The following is a 5,627-nucleotide window of genomic DNA, read 5'->3' as shown; positions in this document are numbered from 1 at the left end:
CACGCCCCGCCCCCCTTTGGTCACTGGGCCTAATGGCCTCTCACTGGGACAGCGCCAGCCCCCCCGTCGTCCACCAGAGGGCGCCTGTACCTTTGGTTTCTCCACCACTCTCCCGACTAGCAGAACCTGCTCCTGAAAACAACAAGCAGTGATATTAGCACTGATTTAAATAATGAACAACCAAAACTGTTCACCTTTACTGCCCAAATTCATTCTCACCCACCCCATCCAATCACTGTTGTAGATGCAAAAAAAGTCTCCCCTTATCATCTTTATTTTATTCAAATTTGCATAAAATATCACATGTATATCTTTTGATTATAGGTTTTTTGTTCTAAGGTTGCAAAAGTTACAGGTCCATCTTTAGTTGCTTATGCCCGTGCCTATCTTCCCTTGCAACACCAGATGGGGTGAAGGGACTGATCCTCTATCCCTAACCCTCACCCTGACCCTGACCCTAACCCTCACCCTGACCCTAACCCTGACCCTCACCCTGACCCTGACCCTGACCTTGACCCTCACCCTCACCCTGACCCTTACCCTCACACTCACCCTAACCCTGACCCTGACTCTAACCCTAACCCTGACCCTCATCCTGACCCTAACCATGACCCTGACCCTGACCCTGACCCTCACCCTGACCTGCGAGTGTTACCTTACCTAGCTTCTGAAGAAGTTGTTGCACAACGAAATGTCAGGAACCTCCCTTTTTACCTTTTTTATTTATTTTATCATCCCCAGTTTTTCCAAGGGCAATCCTTTTACCCTATTGGGGTTTTTATTCCTTTTATTGCATTCTTAAGAAGCTTGTCGAGCTAAGTGACCACCCAACAAATACCTTCGCCGGGCCGAGTTGTTCAATGTTTTTATCTTTTTATTCCTTTTAGTATTCTTTGGTAAGCTCTTACCTGGGGTGTTTTAAGTTGGGCATGTGAACCAGCTCCCAGGAGACCTCCAGATCACAGCAGAACCACAGGAAAACTCTTCCCTGTTGGTTGGAGAAGCCAATCACAGACCCCCACTGACCCCCGGCAGGCCTCAGGAAAAGGTCCCCCGGACAATCACCACCTGGGGGACACAAACGGAGGCAGAGACTCACCAATCCATACTAAGGACCCTCCACTCACCACCCCCCATTGCTGGGGGGCAGCCCACTTCTAACCCCCCTGGTTTAACCTGTTTTTATCACCAGATCCACTGTTCTCTTTTGCTTTGATTCATCGGAATGTTTTTATCCCTTTTTATTTTGCTCTTGCCTGGCTTTCTATTCTTGTTGACCATTCCAATATCCCAAGCTAATCACACAGACCCCCGTATGAACATTATCACTGTCAAAGCAAGCAGGCGACACACAAGTTGGCCTCACAGCGTTCACCCACCGCCACCCAGAGACAGCCCCCCGCAGCTCCACATAGTTACCCTGGTCTCCCCCTCAATAGAATTAGATCTCAGTCCACCCCCCACTCACTCTGTTCCTCCCCCTCCTGTAGATTCCACCAAGCAGCGGCCCCCACCACAGACCCGGACTGGTACAGGTACAGCGGAGAGACTCAACGAGGTGGCTGAACAGAACACCATGATGATGGGTCAAAGCAAAGGGAAATGTCCCACAAAGCAATCCCAATCTGAAGCCACCTCTAACAACACCAAGTCTCCTCCGCTGTCCGTCCAGTCCACCAGCACACCCTCACAGCGCACTGTGCAGCTTAGACTCCACCACGCCCTTAATTCGGCCACGTTAAGTCCCCTCACCATCACTCCCGAGCGCCGACGGCCGAGTGTAACCACCGACCCGAAGCCTCGATCGAACAAGACGATATTCAAAATGACCGATCCTACGGGGCATAAAGAGAGGGATTGGACTATTTGATCCATCAAGCCCGTACTGATCATCGGTGACTCAAACTTGAGTCGGATGCCTCCCCACACACACACAGACGTCCACATTGACAGTTATCACAGAGCCAAATACCAAGACATCACACAGATCTTAGATGAAAATCCTCCCGATTCACACACCAAGATTGTGGTGGTCGCTCTGGGCATCAACCATAGGGACAACCTGTTGGAGTCGACGACGGACAAACCCGCAGGCCACCATCTATGTCCTCATCATTCATTTCTCACATCATTTAGCTGCACCACATCAGACCCTATTAACACGACTTAATGCATTCATCACTACATAATACAACTCACCTTTTGAAATACACCACTCTGAATTCCACACAACTCACGACCAGATACATTGGACAGCAGACACTGCATCACACATACTACAACATCGGCTGGCTCAGTTAAACTTCGGGCGGGGGCTACGTCCCAACAGGGACCCCCCCGTCCCCAGGAATCTAACATTCTGAACCTATCCACCGTCTTCCATCTGTCAGGAACGGAGACTCAGCTGCTGCAGAGGGGCCTTAGTTTCATCCCCACCCCCCGTCCACCATTACAACCGGTCACTTAAATGATTAGAACCCTTCCATGGCCGTCCCGGTGGGCCCATTCCACCGTTTCAGGGGCCGTCCAGCTGGGAACCACCGCCGGGCGCCTTGTCGGAGAACCTCACCACACTCCTCCGTACGAATAAACACACAGCCATACATAACCACTCAACAACACTTTAGAAACACCCAACACTACTGAACAAGAATATACAGCACTGGACACATGCCTAATTACAAACACATAGTCATTAAACCTGCAGACAAAGGGTCCAAAATAGTGATCTTAGATACACAACAATACCTCTTAAAAGCACACAGACTGTTAGGGAATCCATTACATTACAGACCCATACAGGATTCACTCCAATTGGCCACACAACATCAAATTCGCAATATATTTACTGACCTCCATAAACGTAAATACATCACACATAGACAGTACATATACTTAGACGGTCAAGACACGCGAACGCCTGTTTTATCTTCTGCCAAAGATCCACAAGGCGCCTGAGTCCTGGACGGTCCCTTTCTTAGTGCCGCCGGGGCGACCAATCATCTCCCACTGTGGGAGCGAGTCCTCTGCAGCAGCTGAGTTTATAGAGTACCACCTCAAGCCCATCTCCCGGAAACACCCCAGCTATCAAAGATACCTACCACCTCATCCAAACACTGAATAACACACCGGTTTACACACAAGCCTTTTTATTTACAGTTGATCTAGATTAATTCTACACCAACATGGACATGGATCCTGGCCTGCGGGCTGTCCGCTCTGCACTCCTCCGGTACCCAGACCCCCGACAGCCCCCCCAGTCACCTGTTGGAGTCACTGACCATCAACCTGCAGGAAGGACTTTGTTTATAACAACAAGCATTACCTCCAGACACACGGGACGGCGATGGGCAAGAGGTTCCCCCCCAGCTATGAGAACATCTACATGGCTGGGTTCATACTGTCGGTTCCTGGACGACATCTTCGGGCTCCGGCCACAAAGCTTAGATCACTTCCTGCAATTCATACACATATTCAATACACATCACCCTACTATTAAGGATAAATATACACAACATGCAACACATCGATTTCTAACCACACACGCACCACACACAGTCCTTCACACAAAAGTTGATTTCAAACCCAGCGACACACACACACTCCTCCATGAAGTAGCCTTCACCCCAAGCACACATTGGTGGGTATTATTAAATCACAAATCATCCGGTTTCACAGACCCTGCCCGGAGGAGACGGACATGCGGAGGGCGACCGGGACCCTCTTCAGGGTCCTGAGGGGCGGGGGGTACACTAGGGGTTCCTGCGCTCCATCTTGTCCGGCCAATGGCAGAGCTCGGGCCGGGGGCCTCCTCTGGGGACCCCCGCCGTCTGGGTCTTCGTCCCCCGCCTCCCCCTGTCCTAACCTTAACCCCGCCCCCCCCTGCCCTAACCTTAACCCCGCCTCCCCCTGCCCTAACCTTAACCCCGCCTCCCCCTGCCCTAACCTTAACCCCTCACCCACTCCGTCTCACCTTAACCCCTCGTCACCCACTCCGTGTCACCTTAACCCCTCGTCACCCACTCCGTCTCACCTTAACCCCTCGTCACCCACTCCGTCTCACCTTAACCCCTGGTCACCCACTCCGTCTCACCTTAACCCCTCGTCACCCACTCCGTCTCACCTTAACCCCTCGTCACCCACTCCGTCTCACCTTAACCCCTCGTCACCCACTCCGTCTCACCTTAACCCCTGGTCACCCACGCCGTCTCACCTTAACCCCTCGTCACCCACTCCGTCTCACCTTAACCCCTCGTCACCCACTCCGTCTCACCTTAACCCCTCGTCACCCACTCCGTCTCACACACACTCCAGAATCATAAAATAATTTCAGCTTACAGGAAAGTCCTGGGACCTCCAGGATGTCCTGGGACCTCCAGGATGTCCTGGTGCGGGCCGCTTCTCCACATATATTAGAAGCCCCCCCTCTCAACAACGAGGCCACTTTCAGCAGCTGGCGGTCATCAGGAACCAGCCCGCCTCCACCTCCAGCCCTGTTCCACAAAAACTCACCACGCTGGACAAAAACATAATCTACGCCATCACATGCTCCGAATGCCACATCATATATGTCGGCGAAACAAAGCCCAGGATACTCACCGGACTTAAACAGCATGTGACCCGGCCAGAGGACAGGCTCTGACCTCTGACCTCCCACCTGGAGCCCCGTGTGACCCGGCCAGAGGACGGGCTCCTGATCAACTATCATCATCACATCCCTCATGATCACCGAGCGTCGTGTCCAGGAATGTTTTAATAAAGCGCTGAGAGCAGAACGCTGGGACTCCTGTGAGCTCATTACACCAAATATACCCAACACCTTTAGTTTCAGGACGTTTTCATCTAAAAGCTTCAGTTAAAACCCCTAAACAGCATCGCTCTGGTACATTGGAACTCCCCTGAAAAGGTGATGAGTGATTAGTGACTTTTCCTTTGTTTTTCCTGACCTTCCAAGCCCTCTAAGACAGACTTCCAGTGGTGGCGTCAGATAAAACACAAAGTCTTGGATGAAGTGAAGAGAAGATTCAGTTAAGCCTGTAAAATGTGCATCCGAAAAGTTTATACACACAATTTCAATGTGTTTGAATCACACATTATAGCCAAGCTTGTGTTGTTACTGTAGGATCAATAGGTCGATTAGTGAAGCTCCAGATTGACGGTCCTTTTTCCCCTCGACGCATACCTCACCCAATATCCACAAAAATTAAGTTTAAAAGGTTTACTTGTCAAACACACACACCCACACACACACATGAACTTGCATAGACGCACACACACACACACATGAACTTACATAGACACCCACACACACACACATGAACTTACATAGACACACACACACACACAAGAGAACTTACATAGACACACACACACACACACACACACCGAACACACGCACACACACACACACGCCAAACACACACGCACCCACACACCGAACACACACACACACACCGAACACACACACACACGGGAAACGGGGGGGAGGGGAGAGGGAGAGGGAGACGGGGGGGAGAGGGAGAGGGGGGGGAGAGGGAGATGGGGGGGAGAGGGAGAGGGAGAGGGAGAGGGAGACGGGGGGGAGAGGGAGACGGGGGGAGAGGGAGACGGGAGGGAGAGGGAGACGG

General features: G+C 51.5%; 1 long non-coding RNA gene across 1 annotated transcript in view; it reads right to left on the bottom strand.

Annotated features, from left to right (window-relative positions):
• The window catches only part of LOC307084248, a 15,163-nt gene extending 9,748 nt beyond the window's left edge, over positions 1–5,415 (bottom strand). The window contains exons 1-4 of the long non-coding RNA XR_013812305.1: positions 4,339–5,415; positions 3,326–3,455; positions 909–1,068; positions 1–132 (exon numbers count right to left, since the gene is read on the bottom strand). The exon at positions 1–132 is cut by the window's left edge and continues 2,749 nt beyond it. This is a non-coding gene — a long non-coding RNA (uncharacterized lncRNA). The remainder of the gene's footprint in view (positions 133–908; positions 1,069–3,325; positions 3,456–4,338) is intronic.
• Positions 5,416–5,627: the final 212 nt, after the last annotated feature.

This window comes from Pollachius pollachius (assembly GCF_949987615.1).
Source record: "Pollachius pollachius genome assembly, chromosome: 12".
In the NCBI taxonomy this organism is placed as follows: Eukaryota; Metazoa; Chordata; class Actinopteri; order Gadiformes; family Gadidae; genus Pollachius; species Pollachius pollachius.
Note: the sequence above shows the minus strand (reverse complement) of the source record. Positions and strands in the feature narration are given on the sequence as shown.